The sequence below is a fragment of the Hippopotamus amphibius genome, chromosome 8 (genome assembly GCF_030028045.1).
Source record: "Hippopotamus amphibius kiboko isolate mHipAmp2 chromosome 8, mHipAmp2.hap2, whole genome shotgun sequence".
In the NCBI taxonomy this organism is placed as follows: Eukaryota; Metazoa; Chordata; class Mammalia; order Artiodactyla; family Hippopotamidae; genus Hippopotamus; species Hippopotamus amphibius.
This window is the reverse complement of record NC_080193.1, coordinates 99,884,495-99,909,715: the sequence shown is the minus strand read 5'-3', so window position 1 is coordinate 99,909,715 and position 25,221 is coordinate 99,884,495. Positions and strand designations below refer to the sequence as shown.

General features: G+C 38.5%; 1 protein-coding gene across 3 annotated transcripts in view; it reads left to right on the top strand.

Moving 5' to 3' along the window:
* Nucleotides 1–25,221, top strand: part of PARD3B (par-3 family cell polarity regulator beta) — a 977,181-nt gene that overhangs the window by 700,113 nt on the left and 251,847 nt on the right. The gene's annotated exons all lie outside the window — the stretch shown is intronic.

Genomic DNA, 25,221 nt, shown 5'->3' with positions numbered 1-25,221 from the left:
ACCTGCACATCAGACTCAGGTTTTGGGTTTTTTTGGAACTTCTGGCATTTTTTCCCCCAAATATTTTCCCTCCATGGTTGGCTGGATCTGCGGATATGGAACCTACGGATACAGAGGGCTGACTGTACCCTATAGCTGGGGTCTATCAAGTGCAAACCAAATACAGCCCTCTTCAACCTAAGAAATGAATCTTTTTAGTTAAGATTTTTTTATGTTTGCGTTTCTCTGTGCTTTTTAGGAGATCCTCAATGCTGAGGTCTTGTCTCTGCTATCACAACTCAGACCAAGGAAATTCTAGTTATGTTTAGGTAGCCTGTTTTGTCTTGTACCACCAGGACGGTAGTACACATCTCCTTTGTTAGGGTCTTTACAGTGTCTAATAGAACTAGGCTGTAAATTCACAGTTGGCCATTAGGTGTTGCTGCATCACACAGTATAGTGCAAACTGAAAAGCGACTATCTTTGGGGCCTGCAAATCTGTAAAATAAATTCTTCTATTATTAATTCTGTACATTTAAAATCTTTAACATGAATGTGGTTAAAATAAGAAGTGCCTATAATAAATGGAATGTATAGATAAAGTTTACCCATGTAATTTTAATGTTATAGTCAAATAATTTATGCTTAACCTTATAGAGCAATGTTCATTTTTATTAAAATTTAAAAATTGATACTTCCTCAAAAAACAAGGACACAAATTAATGTTCAAGAAAGTAACAGTAATTTCCTTTCTTGAAAGGGCAGACAAAGAGAGATAAAAGTCTAGTTGCAGTTAAATGTATAAGCCTTCCTTTTAAAATTAGTGATGTTTAAAAATGAATTGTTTTGGTTCTGTCTAGATCACTTTCTCCTTAGCACTATTCCTACTCCCATATCCTGGGATATTGCTCCCAAGATATTCCTTTTAGCTTTCTGGCTGCTAACTTCTACATCCTCATCCTCGCCTCTTATTAAGAGTTGGCATTCCCTGGACCTCTATATCCAGCCCTTTCTTCTCACCCTCCTTTTTCTCTTTCTTTCCTCTCCTTTCTCTCTCTCGCTCTCCCCTCACCCCTCCCCACCTCTCCCAACAATCTCAACTATAAACCAGACTTTTCATCCAAGCCCTGGATTCACATGCGCAAAACTTATTGAACCATTTTCTCACATGCCTCCATAGGTACCCCAAACTCAGCGTGTACGTTGTGAAATTAACTTTGCCCGTCTGCCCTTACTAAGACTATCTAGGAGGTCAAGAAAGTAATGCATGCTTTCCCCTCACCCCTCAGATTCAATCCATTACCAAGTCCCTAAGTATCTAAATGCTTTCTCTTACCCTTCATCGCACCTTTTTCGTTCCGATTCTCTTCATTTCTCCCCAGATTAAAACAGTGGCTGTCTGAGCAGTCTTGACTTTCTCCTCCAGCCCACCCTCTACAGTGCTGCCCGTATGATCTTCCTAAACATAAATCTGATCTCCTGCCAAAAATTTTGCAGTGACTATACAATGCCTAAACTGATTAAATTTACAAGATATTCTACAATGCCCCACCATTATTCTTTCCAGCAGCCGTAGATAAGTACATGTAATTATCAAACTGTGCCATGAAAGCATTCAGCCATCAATGCTTTGGGCCCTTCCTATTCCCTGTGAGTAAAATGCCATTTGCCCATTCTTGAACCCGTACTGTACCTCTGGCCAGTTCTTAGTCTTGCTTAAGTGCTGAGTTCAAGGATCACCTCGTTGGGAATCCTTGCCGATAACCATTCTCTCCTCATTCAAGGCTGGCAAAATATCATCCCACTACTTTGAATAGTTAGACATCCTGTACTGAAATAAGAAATTTTTCTGGTCCCACTTTGGAGGTATCTGGCTACAGAGGAGGTTGTTGAATTTCATAGTCCCTTATTATAATTTACCTGTAATCGTGAGGGCAAATAAACACAAAAACATACTGTCATCTTCGACTTAAGTGCTTGTGTATCTTAATGTGAAAATCATGTGGTATTTTATGAAGTTTTAAATCTGACAAAATAAGATCTGTGAAAACTGCCTAATTTGTTGATTTGCATGTGAAGTATGATGTTCCCAGTAGGTGGTGGAAACTGATCTGTTATGTAGTTTACTAGCTCTGAGCAGGTAACTTGTGTTAGTTCCCACTGCTGTAACAAAATAGATTTGGCCTTTGTTATAGCTCCTATTTGAAAATTACTATTAAAAACTGTCTGCTGGAGATAGGAGAGTGCTTTGCAAAGACAGATGCATTTTATGCAGCAAAACAGGAAATAGTGATACCACATCTTAATGACACTTTATATTCTGCCAATGTAGTTAGCCACAACTTCCTCAAATGCATAATCTAAAGTAAACAAAAATCATATTCCATTAGAGACACAATTCAACAATTGAATTTTGGGGGTGAACTTTTGGCATCCATTGAAAGAATTGGCTCCAACCCCAGAGAGGGGGTTAATCTTTTTAGGGCATGATTGCCTGGGAAGTGGAAGAAAAGAGATGACCAAGTCAGGGACTAAGAATAAAAGCATTATATCTGAGAGCTAGAATGAGGGGACTATTCAATAGTTATCATTCTATGACCACATTTTATTCAATCATAAGAAGAGAAAGGATATTATTTTATTGAGGAAAACTGAAAAAAATTTACACATAATCCCAGTAGGCTGCGGTTTGGTATAATTAAATAATGTAACCTTTTACCTTTGTGTTTTAATAATTCCCTAAGTTCTCAGGCCACATCAGTGCAGAACAGTGTTGAATACCCCAGTGCTGAGAATATTTACTGTAGCATCTACCTTGCTTGGGGAAATGGGCTCTTCATTGGGGGAAATAATTGGTACATTCTTATACAGTAGTAAATACTTCGTAAGATAACTATCATGTAGCAAGACAGAATAAAAATCAATATTAATCAGAGCAGACAAATGCTTCTAGTAATAGCTGAAAACCCTCAAGCCCTAGGTGTTTTTTTTTTCAGTGCCTTTTTTGTTGTTGTTCCAACATTCTCTGCTTCTGACACCAAATATTTCCTAATTTAAGATCTTTAATTTTTGATATCTTAGTCTGATCATCAGAACACCCAGCTCCGTCTATATGTTTTCATAGAGTGAGTATGAAATGTCTCTTTAAAGATCTTCAGCATATACATGGCTGCTATTTCTTACTTGGGTATCCCTAGATTAAGCTGAAGGAAGTCTTTAGTAATAGTTTGATCTCACCCATCTCTTTGTAAAGCCTTGAATATTCAGCCCATAATTTGTACCTCTATACTCCATTTCCCCACCTGTATGAGGATATGGCTATTAATTACACCTTCCCATTTTTATAATAAATGGAGGTAACCCCACTCCTAATACTAAGGTTGTACTATCTCTGGTACATATAGAGGCAGTAAGAACAACTAACCTTATATGTGTTATAATGCTTGTAGCTGTATAAGTATTGATACTGTTCTGAGTTGCTTACATGCATTAATTCATTAGTCTTCACAATGACCCTATGAAGTAGGCACTGTTATTACACCCATTTTACAGGTGTAGAATCATACACATGGACAGTATGACTTGCCCATGGAGACATCAATTCTAAATGGACAAAACTTCTGGGAGTTGACCCCAGCAATCTGGCTCCATAGTCCTTCCTCTTTATACAGTTTGACTCCTTTGCTACCTGGGAAACTTTAGGCACCTTGAAGCCATTCGGTCACTCAGTTTTCTTATCTAAAGGTTTAAAAAATGACCAAAAATAAGCTCTATGTCATAGGATTGTTGTTAGAATTAAATGATACAACAGCTCTGAAGTGCTTAACTCAGTGATGGATACATAGTAAGTACATACTCATGTTAGCTATTCTTATTACTATCGTGATCAGTAAGTATCAGATGAAGGAATTAATTAATATAAAGGCATAACACAGAATCACTAAGGTAATTATTCCAAGTTCTATGATTTCTGTTCAGAAGCTCATATGGAAAGAATAGACTCCGGAGTCTAAAGGTAGAGCTTGGGCTCTTTCCTGAAAGCACTGTATGTAGGAATCAAACACGCTCATGCCTTCTTCTTCAAGTTAAAGAAAGAGCTATTATAATAAGAAAAGATTAAATTTTTATTATAGCAATTATACCACTAAATTAGAAATTTTAAAAATATATAGGATAATCCATGGAATGTTGTAAGTTGTCAAAACGCCCAATATTTCCAAAGTATATACTATAAGAAGAGTAGAAGAGAAACCTATTTTCTCGTGTTTGAATGCTCATGCCCTGCTTTTCTCTTTATTGCATTATGAGATTGACATTGTATCATTATCTCTCATTGTCACCTTAGCCTTGTGAGCTTTAGATGCTGCTAATGTTATGGTAATAACTGCTACAATTTGCAATTTTCAGTTGTATTAGACCTTGATTTTTTTTTTTAACTATCTTGTATAACCATCACTGATTTTTCTTGCAGGTAATAAGCAACTTAATGGTTTTTACAAATGAATACTGGTGTGAAATTATTGAGCAGGAAAATCAATATTAGAAAATTTCCTTTATGAACAACAACAAAAATCAAGTAGCATTAAAGGAATTGTAAATATTCAAAAATCAAATGAATTCATTATTTTGAAACTAGTGTTAGAAAATTTATAGTTTAAAACCTGCCAATTCACCATACTTTTAAAATTTCACTATATTTTTTTAAATTATAGCCTCCCCTCCCTTTTTTAAATTAAAAATAACACATCTGGGATCACTACAGAGCTAATTTTTCAGAATGCTTTCCTGTATTTCACACAAACCATCTCTTTCCCTGTAATTGGAAGTTGTATAAAATCAAGTTGTTGAAGAGAATGCGTCATATGTCTCCCAAAAGGTCAGTACAGTATATTATATTTTCTTTTGTTTGTTTGGGTTAAATGAGCCCTAGAGATTCATCAGCTACTAGGAATATAAAGTAGCACAACAGACCATGAAATGGTATAAGTATCTTTTCTCAAACCTTTTCCTCATCCACTACCAATCACAATCCTACAGTCCCACCTCCTCTAGGATATTCCATCTTCCCTAAATAACCCTAATGGCGAAGCTGCTCTACTTCTCGTTGCCCCTGCCCCTTCTCTGGCACACCATTCATTCACTTGATAAATATTTGTTGAGCAACAGGCATGCACAGGCGCTGTGTTCACTGATGAATGAGATGCAGCCCTACCCTCAGAGAACTTAGAATACGGTAACTTGTCACTGACTACCTTATATCATTAGTTACTTTTCATGCGTCCATGTCTTATAGGGCCAAGACTACAATTTACAATTATTTTGCTTTCTGTATACCTTTCACCTAGCAAGTTCTCAAGGCATATTGAGTTGAGTGAGTGAAGTGACTCACCATCCGGGGGAGAAGAATAATGTCTGGGCTGTGTTACCCCACTCCTAAACGAGAATTAGCACAGATGGGGCATGGCTAAGACCATTATCATATCCCACTAGGTTAGCTGCTTAGCTCAAACAGCGAATGACTTTGAAGTATATTATTTCATCACACAACAGGGAGAGTTGGGTGTTAATTTCTAAACTACAATTAGGTTCCTTAGTCTTTTGTCCTGAAACAGACATAGTTTTATCCAGGGCTGTTGATGGACAAACCTAGACCAAAGCCAGTGACTTCGCTCAAATGATATTTGATTATTTCTTCCTCTGTCCTCCTCTACTGAGAAGAAATGGGGGAGAGAGAGGTGTGAAGGGATGAGCATGCAATCTCTCCCCAGATTAGAAATGAATAATAATTAACTCATAAATATGGTTTAAATTTGCAAAACAAAACAAAAAGGTTTCCTTCAGTAAAGGGCTTTTATAAAAGCACACACTACCCCAGTAAAGAGAAAAAAGAAGAGTGACTAAATCCATTGGGTAGGTGAGAACACAGTGGAAGTGTTGCAGAAATCGGTCTGTCAAGAAACCAAGCACCACACTCAGAAGGTTGGAGAACCCAAGTTTATTAAGCCGGCAGCCCCAGATGAGCTAAGGCTCCAAAGCTCTGGGCCCCGAGCTCAGGGTGAGCTTTACTTTTATAGGGGTCAGTGCACATGTTTACAGTTAGCATGGGTAGATTGGCTATTTGGTTTACAGAGCACGGAAGTTTCCAAACAGAAACTTACAAGAGCAGGTGCAGAACATTCCATTTTTAGCAAAACATCTTATGGTTACATTGGATTGCTAGGTCATCCTGTTTTTGTTTTGTTTTGTTTTTTCTCCTGCACAGCAAGCATATTTTACAAAAGCAGAATAAGCATGGAGTTATTTTTAGCTGAGTGCAAGTTTCTAATTTTCCTCTTCAGAAATACTCTACACTTACACTGTCCAATATGGTAGCAACTAACCATGTGTGGCTATTGAGCTCTTGAACTGTGACAGGTCTGAATCGAGATGTGGTGGAAGTATTTAAAAAATTTAGTATTAAAAAAAAAGTAAGCCATCTTAAAAATTTTTATACTGATTATATGTTAAAAAATTATATTTTATATATGCTGGGTTAACTAAAATATATTATTAAATTAATCTCACCCATTTCTTTCATGTTTTAAAATGTGGCTAATAGAAAATTTTAAATTACATGTGTAACTCACTTTATATTTCTGTTGGACAGCACTGTTCTAGGCTGTAGGTTTTCAAACTGGGTTGCTAATGACCCTGGCCTTTTTCCTAGTATGACAGCCAGACGCCAAGGAGAAGGGCCACAGTCAGTTCCATCGGAGAAGCTCCTTATTTGTTTATCAAATCAGATTTCTGACTATGAACTTCTTTGAAAGAAAGAACCTGCAGTCAAAATGTTTTCCATCTCTAGTCTTAGAATATTTTCCATCTACTCTACGGATGTAGAATGGGAAGTAACAAACTCAAATACCTGTCTGCATCTCCTGTCACTGCACCCCAGGCGTCAACAAGAGGGAGCTACTAGATCTTTCTATAATTCTTTGTTATTTAGGGAGTTCATCAAAGGTTTATTTGTTAGTGAAATTTTACCCCTTTTCTGTAAGTTGCAGAAATTTATTTGCAACGGAATGTCTTTTAAGTATTCCTAATTGATAGCACGGAGGACCAAGTTACAGATGGTCTTTATTAGGAATTCTTTTTCTTCTGGAAAATGTAGACCCCTTCCCCCTATCCCCTTAGCAACAGCGATCCAAGGATGATTGAGTGGTCTCTTGTGGAAATATGTATTTACCTATGTAAAGATCAGTTTCAACTCAGCACATTCTTCTTTAACCAGTGAACTAACCTGTAACCTCTAAGGGGTGTTGACGTCTCTTCAGCTCATAACTTCGTGTGTTTGCGTGTGTGTGCGTGTGTGTGTGTGTGTGTGTGTGTGTATAACACACACACCTATTTTTTTAAGCTGCTAAGGTAGAAAAGAGCTTTTAAAGCAACTCTGTAACTTTTATTTTCTTAAAGGTAAATAATAACCCTGACCATTTTAATCACCACCCCCCCCCACCTTCACAAATAAAGTTGACACAAAGTCACATACCTGATTGTAATACTGTGAACTAAGCTCCAGAGTGATAGAAACAAATAGAGGAAACAAAAGAGCAAGTGGCAATATTGTAAAAAGAAAAATTTATCCCCCCACACACACACTAATTGCAACCACAAATAGCCATGGACCCTCAAGGGGTATTTGAATGTGTTTGTTGTCAAAGAGTAGATACAGGGACCTGAGATGAAGAACAGACAGTTTCCTGGTTGGAATATCATCTCTGCTTTTGGAAGTTTATAAATTTTCTTCCTCTGTGACCTTTCCACTTGGTCCTCAAAAAAGCCTGTTGCTTCTGCTCTGAGCTGCGAATTTTACACGTTTTATGGAAAGGAGGCATTCTGATGTGAGAAAGTTTGCCTGTCATTAGCTGAATTCATTTTCATGCAAAATGTTAATCCATAGATCACACCATGGTGAAGGACCGAGCATAAGTGAGAACATACTAAATCAAGTGATGTTTTCCTCATGGATCTTTTTTACCTCAGGCAGATGCGCATAGATGGTGGTATAACATAATTGACACGTTCTCCCGCAAATGTGTGTTTTATACATTTCTCCATGATCAAAAAGGAAAGAATTCTATCTTGAAGTTATAGATGAAGCATTTATTTTGCCGTCCTTTTAAAAGCAAGAATATCAAGTTTCAGATCAAGAACAAGCCCAAAGTTTATGCACTGCCTGCCTTTACTTCCTTCCTTGCTATTTCCTTCTTTCCCTCCCTCTCTCCTTTCCTCAGTCCTTCCCTCCCTTCTTCCCCTCCCTTTCCTCTCCTCCTCTTTCTCTCTCCTTCCCTTCTTTCCTTTCCAAAGCACAAACAGTGCTAGATGCTGTGGAAGCTATAGACATAAAAAGACCCTCTCATGGAACTTACCTTCTGCGCATTTTTGTATTTTTGATCTAATCTGAATCTAAACATTAGTAGCCATGCCACGAAATAAGTCAATTCCAAATAGTTGTGCCTGCCCCACTTTCAGGACACGGTAGGAAGTTGCAGAAACAGACAACAGAAGTCTACCATGTCCACTGGCTCTGGTTTATCTTCAGAGGTTACCATCATGCTCTTGGAAAGCCTCTGTTCTCAGGCACTGATTATGTTAGGTAATGAATGGTCATACATGTTAATATACTCTTTATCGTGGGTGTGTGTCTAGCATATAACATGACTTTCAGTCCTGCATGCTGTGTGAATCGTGCATTCCTGTATGTTCCACTGAGGAGCAGTGAGCTGTAGTGGGAAGAACATTGGCCCAAAGAGATATGGGTTCTAAGTTTGTCTATTTCACCAACACATGGGGTCATCTTATCAGAGTCATACAAGGCAGGTTCTTAGAGGTGTCAGATTTGTAACTACTTTAAACTGGGTTATCATAATGCTTCTTCCAAACTCTAAATATCTAGGGTTCTATGAAAGATGGTGAACAGAGGTTTCAGTACCAATATATAGCAATATGGTGACCCCTAAAATCGATCCTACCTCTAACACTGAGCTCAGAGCCCTTCTCTTTGGTTAAGAATATTTCTTTAAGAACCAGTGTAAGTAATTAGTAGACAGTTTCACATGAATGAGAAAATATGTAGAATCTGAAATGTGACCATCATATTATTTGGCTGTGAATTCATTTTAAATCAGTATTCATCAGAATTCTCCCAAGAAACAGAGCCCATAGGATACACACACATACATACACACACACACACACACGAGGAGATTTATTATAGGAATTAGATCACACAATTATGGAGGCTGAGAAGTTCCACAATCTGCTGTCTGCAAGCTGGAGAGTCAGGAAAGCCAGTGGAATAATTCATCCTGAGTGTAAAGGCCTGAGAATCAGGGAAGCAGATGGCATAAGTCCCAGTCCTGGTCCAAAGACCTAAAAACTAGGAGAAGATGGGCATCCCAGCTCAGGCAAAAAACAAATTCGCCCTTCCTCTGCCTTTTTCGTTCTATTCAGACCACACTGGTGAGGACCATCTCCACTGAGGCCCCCGGCTCAACTGCTAATAATCCACTTGGGAGCATCCTCACAGACAGAGCCAGAAATCATGTGTGCCAGCCATCTGGGCATCCCTCAGTCTAGGATGACGTATAAAATTAACCATCGCCATCTGCATGTCAATGTTATTTCTTGGGCTTTTATCCTTAAAAACTATAGAAAGCCTGTGCTCAGAATGAACAGCTCCATTTCCCATCCTTACATTGGACCTAGACTGTCTGCTCTTATTTCCCAAAAGGCAACATTTATGCTACATGGCTCACATTCCTTCCTCTCTCCCCCCCTACATTTCTTCTCTATGCCTGTCTTTAATTTTCACTTAAACTAATAACCTTGTTGCACCATTGCCATTCTCTAGCTCTCATACAAGAGATAGTCAGGTCTAGTTGCCACTTCCACAGCCTGATGAATTTGGGAAGTGTTCATTCATTCATTCATTCCTTCACCAAACATTTACTAAGTGCCTATTGTTTCCTAGGAATAATGTTTCCTGGGAAATGTTAATTAATAATCCAGTCTTTGCTCTTAAGGAACTTATTTTCTAATTCAAAAGGCAAATGATAAGTAATTACATGACAGTGCACAGTAACCATGAAGAAAAGAACACGTGTGAAAGTCCCAAATCCAATGGTTGGGGGAGAAAAATGACCACTTTCGAGAACCAAGATGCAAATTTAGGCCTAGATGCACAAGTAGGGCCCAGTTCAGCTTGCTCTTCGACCATTGTGTCAGTATCTTCAGGAATAATTTTAGGGTTGGCCCTTTCTTGAGTGGAATATTTTTGTTAAATGGTGTGCTGTGAAAAACATTTTTAATGTAACCTAACCTTTTATAATTCAGCTTAACTCTTATCATTAAAAAAAATGTCGTCGTTAGCTTCTTTGTGACTTTCCCAGTCTCTGCTGAGGCAATGCTGTCCTAATTAGATAACTTGTATTTCCAAGTTTAAAAGAAATGCAACCAGATATATGATTTACACTGCAAATACTAGTGACACCTTTCAACAGCATAACTTGGTGAAAACAGCTCTGTATGAAACTGTCCGTGTGACATGAGGCTCATTTAAGCTAATAAGCTATAATAATTTGCTGACTCGGAATATGATTCCCGGTTTTGGCATACTTGTGTCTTTATATGCTTCTGTGTATTTTAAGTTCCTAAGTGAACGTTCTTAGGTGCATTGGGAACATATTTTCTGGGTATTATCTTAATTCCCGTATGATCTTTACGTCTGTTAGAAAGCATGTGCGTTTGGAAAAATGTTTTGGCCTCAGCTAACGTTTCTGTTGACTGTAAAGTATTTATTAGGTAAAGTTTCGTTCGAGTTGAAATGCCGAAGTTGATTTACCCTATCCTCTTTGATTTGTTAGTTGTGGAGATAAAAGAGGTTTACTCGATGGACATGCTAATACTAAAAGATTTTTTGTTTGCATAATGAATAGTTTATTCATTCTCTCTCAGTTTTATAGTGTGGCCACTTGAAAATGCCCTACTGTTACTTTCAAGTTAAATGTAATTTTCTGTGTTGGTGTTTGTAATATGGTGTTTGTGACATTAATAACTTTCTTTCTTTTTGTAAATGACCTTAATGTTGAGCAGCTGGCTCATGACGTCCTAGTTCATTTATTTTGGATATAATTATCAAATTAGTGTTCTACCTGTTTTTTTTCAAATAACAAAAGGAGGAGTTTTGGCATATTACATATGGTGGAGTGAGGTTGTCAATTTCCCTTTTACACTTTAGAGCATCTGCCCAGAGATATAAAGAAGACTCTGTCATAGAGTTATCATGGTCGTGCATCAAAACTTTGCTCCCAATGTGTGGTTGTAGATGTTTTGACTTGTTAATTTCTTGTTGTCTCCACCTTCTCAGCTGCTCCCATTCTTTTATATTATTTTCATTTTCAGTTAAATTGTTAAACTCCAGTTACATGGAGAATATTACCATGGGAAAAGATAAGTTTATATCACATCTAGTTCTGGCAATAGCAGTGATATATAACATAGTTTCTCAGTGCTTCTAGTGTCATAATTTAACTAGCTTTTACTTTTACTTAAATGAAGCAATCTATTCTAGATAATCCATTTCACTATTTTGTGTATCACTATTATCTCATAGCAAATCAGTTCATGTTAATTACTCCTACTTAATTCACAAGAATTCTGAAAGGATGTATAATAATCTAGTGTTTGGCTATGAAATGTGTCTCTAACAAGGAAGTGGCCACGAGCAAGCCTTTCCAAGTGGGAATAGAATGCTACAGACCAAACTTTTAAGTAACTGATCTTTGTTGCATTGCAGTGAGTTTCCAGATAGCTTTAATTCCCAGAGTACATGGAGTGAAGCTTCACAGCTGAGCTAATGTTGGACATCTCGCTTCTTTATTTTACATGCTACACAAAGAGGAAAACTATAACAAATTGAACAGGTGTTCCTGGGAAAATAAGTCTGGAAGGAATCCAGAGATTTGAGGATAAGAGGGATAAAATTTAACTAATGGTCTGGTGAAATGTATACTACCGTAAACAGTTATGTATCTCAGATAGCTTCTAGCAAATTGTAAAATTTATCAAATTAATTTGAAGTTTATTGAACACCATTTTATTTCAAGTTGATGTGCTGAAATAATAAAACTTGAAGCACTTCTCGATGCAATAATTTATATTTATATAGGACATTCTTCACTTTGCATGTCAGTTCATCATCTAAGAGTATCTTAAGGCAAGTATTAATCCATTTTACCATTAGAGGAAGATCTGTTTTTTTGTGGTAGTAAAGTCACCAGCCACAGAACTAGGAGAGGTAGGTTATATGCAGAATTATTGAATTAAGATTCAAAAATATGAAGGTATGAATAAATCCTAAAAAGGAGAATTTTAGTAGGATCAAATAGGTTCACAAAAGTAATGTGAATTTTTTAATGCAACTGGAATTTAGGCTTCAGTGGTTTGGCCTTAGATAGTTTAGTTCTCTCTACTGAAAGTGTGATCTGTGGACCAGCAGCTGAGAGCATCACCAGAGAGCTTGTCGGGAATGATCTCAGAACCCATCTCAGACTTACTGAATTAGAATTTGAGTTGTAACCAATTCTCCAAGTGATTTACATGCAATTTAAAGTTTGAGAGGTATTGGTTTGTTAAAATGTAAGGTTAATATTAGCCAATGGTGTGGTATGTCTGCCAAGGAAAATTAAGTGAGCGCAGACCACATCAATAAGCACATGGCATCCGGAGAGACAGGATAATCAGACTTCCTGTCCTGATCGCTTTGTTCTGTTATGGGACTATCCTTTAAACCATACTTTAATAATGTATAGGATGGTGAAGCAGCTCAAACCAATTTCATATAAGGAATAATGGAAGACACTGGGAACATTTGAGCTGGAGAAATCAGGGGAGCTAGAACAGCCGTGTACAAGTGTTCAAAGGGTAGTCCCTTGGAAGAGGGGTGAAAAGGCGGCAGAAGTAAAGCAATTAAGAGAGGCAGTAAATGCGACGGTATAGCGTTGCTCAATATAAAGACAAGCTTTGAAACAACTGCCTGTGTCTGGAATGGATCTTCTTTTTCCTATGAGGAGAGAGTTATGTGGTTGGAGGTTTTCAAGCAGAAACTAGGAAGCCACTGACTGGAGTAAGTCCCCCTGCCGAATGCTCTCCAAGCACCTTGTACTTCATCCTGGTGACACTTGTCATAATATTTCTGTGATTTTAAAATAATCTTCAAAAGTATTCTCTGTTTGTTCCATCTGGGCAAGGGATCCTCTGTCTTGGTCACTGTTGTATCCCTCGCCCCTAGCACGGTGTCTGACAGAAAATGTTCCTGTGTGACTAAAGGGAGGAAGGAATACATGGGAGGGACTGACAAATGTATTCATTGGTGTAATCAATTAATATTTACTGATTGCCTTTAATATGTCAGGCACTCGTGTAGCATTAGAAAGACTTCAGTGAACAAAACAGATTAATATTCTGGCTCGAAAAGTTCACTTCCCAGTGAGATTAAGTCACCCCAAGAATTTATAGGCAGCTCGTACAGAAAGAAAAAACACAAATCAGGTGTCTTTGCCAGAGTAGCACATCTGGGAAGAAGTTAACACCTTCAAAGTATCTCAAAGACCAGCCAGATCAACAGGAAGCATTTAGAAGTTGAGATTAAATAGAGACCTCACTTTGTTATTTTGAAATTATCTTGGGATATGAAGTTTAAAGTCCTCAGGTGCTATGAGGCTGGTGAAAAGCTTAGACAAATGACTAGAACTTTGGAGACTACAAGACTCCAAATGGGAACAATATGGAGCAGGGCAACATGGAAACAGGTACATCAGTATCACCAGAGTACTTCCGAGAAGATGCTCTGATTTCATTGTCAGTGTCTTATTTTGTGATGTGTCTTGATTATAGCGTGGTACTGTAAGTAATATGTTAATATTTAATATTAGAACTATTTTTGACCTGAACATTTTACTTGAAATACATTCTTTTATGTGAGTTACTCTGTACTCTTTGAGCCTTTTTCCATCCAGGCGCCAACATTTTTTCCTCATCACCATGCATCTTTGATTTTATAATGTAAGTCAGTAGGAAAACAGGATTCATTTAACAGAAAATTGCTTTTCACAATCTTTTCTGGAATCTCTTTTGTCTGTTACCCAGGCGATATCTATATTATTACTTTGTCCTCAAAAGCTTTTACCAATTTGGCAACACAGAATGACTAAATTTCTTTCTTTTTTTTTTTCATCCAGCTTTTCATTAAGAGAGAAACTCCCCAAATTCATTTCTGTCTGCCTTTTCCTCAGTGCTAAATCTTGGGTGTCTCCAGTCTATTTATCCTCTGTATGACTGAGGTCATTTCAGTCCTCCATAGTACTTCAGTTTCTAACAAAAGCAGTGCCAAGTGACCAACTGGATCAAGTTCCCCCTCTGTCCATCCCTCCCACCCCAAGAAAGCATTCCCATCAAATATCTCCTAATTGCCCTCCATGAATCAGCTTCAAGCACAGCCTTATCTCTGGCTCCTTCCCCAGCTCTCTGCTGATAGCCAATAACATGCACTCTGAGCATGCAGAGGATAAAGATGGTGTGACTCTTAGGAAGCCAGCCTTAGAGTGGAGTTAGAGAGCTGTTTAGATTCTTCCCTTTCATGGTTCTGACATGATTTATTTTAACCAATTTGCCTTCAGACATGGTTGGCAATCGTTGCTTCAAACACTTTAACTTTGGATCCTACAGGGACACTTGTACCCCTCTCATTGTTTCTTCTGCCTTACACGTCGGTCCCGTGTCGGGACATCTTGTATTAATCAGCCTTCGGTGGTAACTTTAGGCAAGTAACATGAGCACTTTCTCCGGCCATCTGTAAAATTAAGAAGTAACTACAAAGCATCTGACACATTCCTTACAAAAGCACAGTCCAGCCACCCCGGCCTGGCTCACAGCTGTGGCGAGCAGCACGCTTGCGTCTCAGCCTCCTGACGTCTGTTTTCTGTCCCTCTGCCCCCTGCCTTCCCGACTGACCGCGTATCTTCTCTTTCTCTCCTTAAGCAGCCCCCCTCCACCCTCACCCCTGGGCCTGACCCTACTCCTCACACCTGCTCGGGCCCCATCTCACACAGGATGTTTTAATATGCTACATACATGGAGGAGAAAGGAAATTGAAGTTGCCAGCCATGAACTTTCTTTTCTTCTCTTCTCTTTTAAATGGGGAAGAGGATCACCAACAGCTAGGAGGCTATTTTCTTTGTGGCAGCGAAAAGTGGTAGGGGGTTAGGGAAAGAACACTTACGGAATTAGAGCTTCCAGCGGATATACAGCGTTTGATCTTTTAATGGTGTTGCCACTGGGCCTAATATATCTTTTAACATGGGAGATGGTGAGAAATCCGAGCTTTGGAGGTGGGAAATGTGTTAGTTAGCTTTTGTTTTCTGTTGTAACTCAGAGGAGCCCGCAGAGACCAAAAGCTGTGGAACTGTCAGAAGAAATAGAAATAGGGGGATGTCGATACAGAGTAAATGAGACACACAGAAACACGTTAAGTGAGGACCTACCAGTGACACCGTGAAGAGAGGAGAGAGGAAGCAGGCATGACACTGGGGGGAGCACGACGGTGGATCAGTGCAATGATTTCTGGGCTGCCTCCTCGTGCTGCACAGGCTGGGGGCAACTCACAGTCTGTCAACTCAGGACGTCTCCGCCTCGGCGCGACGGTCAACAGAGATCTCACCTGTTCCAGGCGGTCCTTGATTTTGTACGTCTGACTTCAGACTCTCTCTGTGGGTGTTTCTGAGAAATGCTAAATAGAGTCTTCAGCACATCAGCTTACAAACGAGCACTTCTGTCCTCACTCAGTGAGGAGCCGCCAGTTCTATTTCCACAGCGTTGCCATGATGCTCTTTCCTAGTAGTGTTTGGGTATTTATTTGAAAATTGTAGGGCATGTTTCACTCATTTAAGCTGCTCGGACTATATGTAAAATTGTGTGGCTGTGAGTGGGGAGGAGAATGCCAGAGAACAACAACAAAATATTCTAAACACTGGAAATGTACCACAAAATTTGTCATCCCAAAGTTGGGTTACTGGGAATTTTATCTATTAACTCTTTCTCCCCTTTATAGCACATAACAATTGTTTGACTGTCATATTCAAAAAGAAAATTTTTTAAATATATTTTTCAAAACCGTAGTTCTTAACGGTGTTACTAGCAGCAGGGGCAGCATGAGCTTAGAGTTGAAAACAGATGATTTGATGTGAAGGAAGACACACACCCAATTGCAAGTGTTTGCACATCCCTGGGAGCCTGCAGAATTTGAACTAGAAAGTATCCAGGTTCAGAGAAACTAAGCACAAGAGAAAGTGGAGTGGGACTGAAACAAAGAAATCATGACAATCTGAGATCTGTGGCTGTGGTATATTCTCTCCAGAGCTTCTTCTGGAGAAACCAAACAGTCATGGAGAAAAGAGCTGCAGGTGCTGATAGTCGGAAATGATCTAATAACAAACGTAACTTGCCACCCAGTTAAGCTAATGGACCACCAAGATCAGGTCCACCCATGTCCATAGAAAGTCTTCTTGGCCTTCTGGTGATACATTAACATATTCAAGAACAACCGTGGATACCAGATATTTGAAGAAGGCCCTCACAGGAAAGAGACTGAAATAAAAAATAGATACATAAATTAAGAGGAAAAAGAGACAGTGCATAAGGTCAAAGACATCATCAAATAATTATATTTCAGAAAGAAAAGAAATTTTATCTTTGAGGCAAAACTCAATGCAGTAATATAAGAATAATAAATTACTAAGAAAATTTAATAGGATTGGAAAATAAAGCTGAGAAATTTTGCTAGGAAGTAGAACAAAAAGACAAAACATGGACAGTAGTAAGGTGAAGGTTATTAGAAGGTCATGCCAAGATGCCCAACCTGTAAAAAATTAGGAATTGCAAAAAGAGAGAAGAAAAAGACAGTAAGAGAGAAGAAAAAGACAGTGAAAGGGAATGTGTAGCACGATTAAGGCATATCCTCATACAATTTCAGAGCACAAAGAATAAAGAAAAGATTCCTAAAATTTCTAGAGAGAGAAAAAACAAAAAACAAAAAAAAAACTGAACACAGGTTTCCTAAGAAGGATCAGGAATCAAAACAGTGCTGGACTTCACAACAGCTGTGCTGGAAATGAGAAGCCGAGAGTGAAATGCCTTCAAAATTCTGTGAAAGTGATTTGCAGCATAGAATGCTTTATTTGGCCAAATATCAATCAAATGTAAGGGTAAAAGGGTTATCAGACACGAGAAATCAAGCAGTTTTTCTCTCGTGCAATCATTCTCGGGATTGACTAGAGGATGTACTTCACCAGATAAAGGGGTATAAATCAAGAAAGCGGGAGATACCAGGTCCAGGAAGCAAAGATCCAACCCAGAAGAGAACAGGGGGCAAGCTTAGAAGTTCAGGAAAGGGAAGCCTGATAGCTGAGTAGCCAGGCTCAGCAGCAGGTATCCTGGGGAGACAGCACGATGAGGGAGGCAGTGAGACGGAGGCTCCAGGAAGGAAAGCTCCAGGGAAAAATGGTCAAATTCAGGATGCAATGGCAGGGTTGGAACGACCAGAAAGAATGAGAGACAACATACAAACACAACACAAATTTTTAAAAGAGGCAACTATTAATTCCAGGAGAAGAAATGAACAAGAAAGAAAAAAATGGTCATTATTATGGCTTAGCAGTGAGCAATGTTTACAGGGTTATGATAATATAAGCATTAAATTGAGCATAACTGTGTGAGGAGTAGGGGAGCATATAGGAGGGTGAGGAACAGAGATAGTTAACTCATCTCCCATCATAAAAGCACACCAAACCATGACTAAAGTTTCTTAATCAAGAAATAACATTATAAGCTCATTTTCTAGAAGTGTGGCTATTAGCTAAAATATTGCAACATGGTTGCCTCAGCAGCAGGCCTCAGAGTGGGTGGGGAAGATACTGCTGTTAGTACATTTTAACTTTTAAAATTGTGGATTATGTGCATGTATTATTTAGGTGAAATCATTCTTTTTCAAAATAAAAAAAAATGTTTCTTATATTAATAACAACATAAATGCAGATTCCTGGCTTCTCCTAGAAGATTAAACCACTTGGCACTCTTGGGGCCATGTTCCCCCTGATAGGATGGCTTGACCCGTTTAGCTGAAACATACGCTCTCCTACTTGCCGCAGTCTCTACCCTGCCCCATTGTATCCCTGCAGCTGAGGCTGTCAGGTGTTAATTTGCATTGTGATTATGCGGTCATTTTACTCCGTTGCAGAGTGAAGAAAATCAAGGGACATCACTTTGAGTTCATGCCTCCGTTGAAAGCAGGACAAGGGAAGAGATTCCAAGAGGGCTTTGGGTTTCCTAGCTTACTGTACTAGGTTATCTGCCCAGCTTCCAAGGCATTCAAGTTTTCTGCTTAAAATCCACAAAATATAGTGCAAGCTTTTGTTAGGTCTGCACAGAGACCACCCATCTTATGGTCACCTGTTTATAAGTCTTATAAACTTTGTCACCCTGCAGCTATTTCTTCTCTAGATTACTGTCTCCAAAGACCTGATTTTTCATTTCTCTGATCATACCCACACGCTCTTGATGTTCTTCACATTTTCTCTCTCCACACAGTGAGGGCCTGATCAATGAGGAATCTGTTGATTACTTCACAGCTCTCACCCACTTTACGGCAGTTCATGCATCCTGGTGTCCTGCTTCGTTTTTAAATAGCACCATTATCCTGATGGCTTCTGCTCGGTGGCTGGCCTTCTGTGACTCCTGTGTATGTTTCTCCTGTGGTAGAACATAGTGAATACATTTCCATCTTGTATTTAGGCACTTGCGTTTTCCTCCTGACGTGCGTTTCCCTCCATTTATTTCCATTCAGTTTTATATTGCTTATTCAAAAACACTTTTTCAAATTGGTCAAAGCAGGTTTTAATTTTGCTGCTGCTGTCAGAGGTGCTGGGTGCCTCTCTTTGAATTGTTGTAATTAACACACTGTATAATGATGCTGTTTTGTTATTCACATCATTGGTTTCAACGTGAAATTCTATAGAATCTATGGCCGATCTCTATAGACTATTAGGAAATCCCAACTCAAGATTACTCTTGAGCCATTGGAAATGGTGTGTTGTTTTTTTTAAACTTTGAGCAAATTAACTAGTTATTTAAAGTAGTTAAGTAGCCTGAATTAAGTATAATCTGTAATTTATTGTTAAGTAAAGATGGTTAAAGCCAAACTGTATAGGAACACCCAGGATGTAAAATTTTACAGTTTGTTACTTTTGGATATGCAAGTTCCAAATAATCTGAAATAAAAAGCCATAATAGAAGAGGGACAGTGAATCAGGGAAAAATCCTAAAGGTCTTTTATTTAGAGCCCTTTGTACAAATAACATTAAAGTAGTAAGATTAATGAGAGAGACTTTTGTCAGATTTAGGATAATCTGAGAAGCAAACTGCAAAGTTTCCATTTCATTTGATGTTCTGGCAAACATACTAATATTTGAGTTATTTGTCTCTATCTTATAGAAAATAATATTTGTTACCAGGCCCATTGCCTGGTGATTTAGGAAGGACTGGGGAGTTGTATCTAACCAAAGGAAGCTCTCCAGAGATGGTAATATAACCAGAGTAATCCAGTAAGCAATAGCTAAGACGAAGTTGGAGTGCAAGAGGTTAATTGAGGGGAAAATTTGTAAAGGGAGGGAGCAGGACTGGGCAGGGAGAGCCTTGACCACTGCACAAACCTGACAAAGTCTTGGCCAACCCAACATGAGCTCCAGAGCAAAGACTGCCCATTAAAGGAGTTCCACGCTGGGCAAAAATAGCCAGGCCCTGGAAGCTTGCATTGACTGGTGGCTATCTTGGAAGAATGTGTCCTCGAGTCCAAAGCTGAGGAGGACCCTAAAAACAAGAATAGCTAGAGGCTGTCCTTTGCACTCTCTGCCCCTGAATGACAAGTTCTTTCTTGAAGGAAGACACAAGCGGTGCATCTTTATCACTGTACATGGAACATTCCCCTTATTGCTGAACTAGAGATGGTTTTGCCATTCTTGTTCTCTTATTTTCAGTGTTTCACCAACACATGAAAATTCTGCTCTTCTGTATTGAAGTAATATTGTCTCAGGAGGCTGAATTTCCCAATATCTAAGGAAACTCCCAAGTATTAGGTAAAGGAGTAAGACTGGGATGGGCAAGAAATAGCAGAGTTGAATAAGAAAGAGACTCACCAAGCATTGACCCTTCCTGAAAATGAAAGAAAAAAAAAAAAACAAAAAACTTGATAGGTAGGTGACCAAGGAATCAGACATGGGCCAGGGTTACCTAAAATATGTTTCCCATTCATTACACAAAATGATTGCATTTGCCTCTTTGAAAATGATTAGCTCCCAGCACTCTGAAAATCATGGAGAGAGAGTTAATTGGGAATTTTAATCATCCAGAATCAACCCTAGTTTTGAGAGACGTGCATGCCCTTTAGTTCTTTTAACACTGAGTCTTGCCTTTGAATATCGTCATTTAACTGATAGACAAAAGCAGTTAGAGAAGGGAGATTTTCATTTTACAGTAGAACAGACAGAGTATGGTGCAAGCAAAGGATAGTCATAATAATAAAAATTCTTAGGTGATGTTACAAAGTGACGTCGAATTCTGGAAAATACAAACAGAATGAAAAAGGAAATTCAGGTAAAATAAGAAAAAAAATACATACAAAGATAGACAATAATCTTAGCATTGATATTGTATATATACCAGCTCATTACCCACTGCATCAAAGATCATAATGTGTTTATCATGCCATTTACCAAAGGATAGCTGTTTCCTGAACAACTGGCCTCTCCTGTCCCTTGTTAATAATGATGCCTGCACTTTGGGGCAGAAAAATTGAAAAAGATATCTGGAAAGAATCTGCAGGAAATAAGAAAGCGATTGGTAATCTCTTTAGCTTTGCTCTTTTTACACTGTTCCATTGGCTTTTTGGGGAATCTGAAAAGTGTCATAGGTGCTACAACTAAATCTTCAAAGTAGAATCCAGGAAAAGGAAGAAGCAAACACCAAACACGGTCATTTCATATGTAATCTCCCTTGCTCCTTACCTAGCCTGCCTCTTCAAATTCTACGGGCACGTGAGAAGTCTGCCAAGGTCAGATAGTAAATAGCAACCAATTTGTTGTTTCTTATTGCAACCATTTTTTTTTCCCCAAAGCAGATCAATAGTGAAGAGAAATCGACTTCCCCGCATCACACTACCATCACTGTAACACAGGATTTCTTAAATGAAACAATTCTAAAAAAGAAATATGCAAGTATTAATTATTCATTTGTATTTAAGAATTTCTTCCATTAGCATTTTACAGAGATAAGAATTGAAGATACAATTAAACTTTGAAATGAAAACCAAGGTTTAATTAGTGAGTAGGTAGCACTCAGTACTTCACATCTTCCCAATCATATAATAAAGTGTTATGAAAGAAATATTTTAGCCAAAATGAGGGAAATATAACTCTCTTTCTTTTTGTTAGAAAAGAGGGAAATTTGATTTTGTGGTCCATGGTATTTTATTTGATTATGTCATCTGACGGAGTCCTGTTAGAGTTCTTTAACTCAGAGTGTAAACACACAGTAAACATGCACCAAGACGTGCCCAAGCCCACACCAAGCAGCCACGTTTTGTGGTAGTTCAGCTGGCTCCCATTCAGCTCTATCCCAACCCCTGAATGTTTCTTGAGTTAGATCAGTAGTCTTTGTATGCTGCTGTTTATCAGAAAGCCCTGGGTTTCTGGATTGGCTTATGAAGATTTGGGTTTAGGTTAAAAGCACATCATAGGCAAACATGTGTTGAACATTATTCTGTGTGTGTCGACTTTGAAGAGTCTCCCAGGTATATGCAGGATTTCGTATGATGAGGAGATGAATTCGCTTCAAGGTACTCAATCTTATTGCCAATCTTTTTCAATAAGAAACCATCTCTAGCCTCCTTAGTTTGCACATCTGTGTTTGATAACATGGGAGAATGTCTTTGATTAGACTTTCAGAGTAATCATTCAAACGCAGCTTTCTCCTCTGCTTTGCTGCATCTTATAAAGTTAGATTTTGCACATTAGTGATGCACTTGATTGCACTGAAATAATATTGGCTTTATGAGGGGGTGTAATCTTGTGCAAAACATGATTCCCCACCCCTCACCCCCCCGCCCCTGCCCAAAGTGCTGCTATTTTGGTGTCAGGTTCCCCTCCACCACTTTCATGAGCACTTCCCAAAATACTATTTTCCTTTTGTTTCTTTTCCTTTATTGTATTTTTATAACTTTTAATCATGTTTTTTGTGGTACCTTAATAGCCTAAGGCAAAGTTACAAGTGCCGTTTTCTCTTCTCTAAATCATTTTTTATTTTTATGTAACCCTAATGGTATGGAAAGAAAAAGGGTCTCTGGATTGTCACCAAAATATTTATCATTTCCCACAATATACTTAATGTTTCTAAGCATCAAAATCTCTTAAAGCATCTGTATTATTCCTTTTTGCTTAATCTCTGTAATGATTTGTCTCTAGCAATTACAGAAGTGTATTCTTGGCCTTTCTCTTTTTTTTTATTATTTATACAGTTAATGACTTTCATGTTTTATTAAAAAACTTTATTAAACTATTTATTAAAAAACTATTTACACCTTAATGGCAATTAGTACTCTTATTAAATTTTATTAATTATACATTGAATCAGTGCCAAGAGCAGCTTTTTAATCTATATTCTTGGTTCATCATCCTGGTTTTCTCATCAAACTAAGCGACATTTTTCGATTTGTTATTTTTCAAAAGGTGAATATTATTTTGTGGGATAAAATACAGAGTTGAATTGGAAACAGAGGCAATCAGTGCTTGGACAATGGTTATTAAACCATTATTCTCTGTTTTCTCCCTAACTCTAACCCTAACCTAGCCCTAACCCTAACCCTAATCTACCCCCATTCATGATGTAAAATTAAATATATCTTTGAAACCAGTGTTTTTGATGAGATCTTCCCTTGGAGGAATTGTATCAATGATTAACCTCTTAATCCTAGTTGGCCATAGTCTTTTTTTTAACCTCATCTATTAATCTCGATAGATATAGCCCAGATCATCTCCTTTGGGCAGGGAGTGGTGGATTTGAAACTGTGAAAGCATGCCCTCAAGCTAGGTGCTGGGAAGGGGATGATTTTGCCAGCTGTGCCTAGTGCTGAGTTAGTGGCAAGACTATACAGTTTGGACTGGATTAAGAAAGGAGGGCAGAACCTAAGCAGAAACTTAGTAGGTTTTAAGAAATGAGAATCCAGCCAACCAAAAAAGAAGATTCCATGGGCAGAGATCTGTGCAGTTCTGTTGCCTGTCTAGAGCTTCGAGACAGAAGTGACTGCCTTGGAAACTGGAGGCAATTATTCAATTTCCAATGTTATTTTCCACTTCCTTATATGACTTTAATTCTAGAATTGCTAAATGTAGCTCTAGGAGTTAGTTTGGTTGGTACATCAAGGTTATTAAAATAGGTGAAATGTAGGGCAGAAACGAGAGAAAACATTGATTTCCAGAGACCAGAGACTTCCCTTAAAGAGGTGTATGACGGCTTCTGCTGCATCTGTTTGTACATATAGGATCCCAGTGTCTTCCTGTCAAGCTGCCTGCCTCCCAGGATGTGTGTGCGGTACTGAGGAAACACAACGAAAGCCAACTGTTTAAAAGAAGACCATTTTTTATGGAGTACTGAGCTTTTTTATAAGACTAAATCAGATGTGGGGAGTTTTTAGATAAATAATCTTACAGCTGCTAAATTCTACCCAGTTTGCTCTCATTACACAGATATCCATAAGAGCCTTGGATTTTGTGTGTGTGTAAAAAGTGTTTGTAATTGAGCTTTGTACTCTTTGTAGGATCGGCATGTGATAGGTTCCCCTCATAACGATAACAGAATCTCACATCAAGTGAACATGTGGGAGTGAATATTTAAACCGTGTGTGAGGGAGGAAAAAAAAGAAACATAGAGCTTTTCTTTGTGCTGTACAGTTATGGATTATCTTTTGCTGGCTGGGTAGTTATTTCAGATTTTTGTGGTCTCTCGTGTCTTGGATTATAGGGAATCTTGTAAATAGGTTTCATATGGTAGCTGGTAATTCTGAAGGACTCTATTTTGGGATAATTAACTTCGCAGTTTTAAGTTAGATCTGTGCCGCTCACAGAATGGAGTCATTTTTATTTAGTCAGTAGGTATGATTTTATTAGGTTCGTTAATACCTATAAGGAACACTGAATATTTGCTTTGATCTACCTCTGTATCACCTTCTCTTAAATATTGCACAAGAAAAACAAGGACATAAAAGTAACCATTCTGGATCAGGTGCACAGGCACCATTTGGTGTCCGGTGTGGCACCCAGTGACACTTTAAGATCTTTGATATGAGACAGAAGAGATATACAAGCAGCACCAGCCTTCCATAGCCTCAGGTTTCGCTTACTGCCTCATTCTTCATCACCTAAGTGTGCTGATAATTTTGCAGCCATGAGCATCCCTTTGTCATGCTCTTGACTTGTTGCTTGTGACTGCTGATTCATCTAGCTCCATTGCTCTCATGGAAACCAGCCTGCATTTTATCATATCATTCAGAAGTGCCCTATTTTGGCAGAAAAGAGTACCCGCCCCCCAGGGGCTACATCATACAGAGAAAAGAAAAATCAGTTTTTCCTTTTTCTATCCTTTAAAAATCTCCCCAGAATGTGTAGAGGCAGGAATCAGAACAGAACTTATTTACCTTCAAAGAAATAAGTTTTCCACATACAATCTAATAAGGCTTTGTCTAGACGAGCATCTTCTGATCCCACAGATTCTCTAAAACCATTACTGTGTCCAGCTTGTCCCACTCTCCTGGGAGCCATGTGCTCCACAATTAACTGTAAGTGAAAGAAGTTATCAGGACCAGAAGGAACATGAGAAGAAGTACAAATGTGCTCTTGACAAGAGCAACATTTGTTACAGTTTATCCAGAAAGCCTTCCTTGAACACAGCCCAACCCCAGCCCCAGCCCCAGCCCTGCACTGGTCAAGGCGTCCTTCTTTTATGCTCTTATGGCATATGCGTAAGCCTCTAAAGAACAAATTATCACAGAATATTGTAATTTGCTATTTTCGTGGCTAACCCCTCTTGAACTCCTTGAGTGTA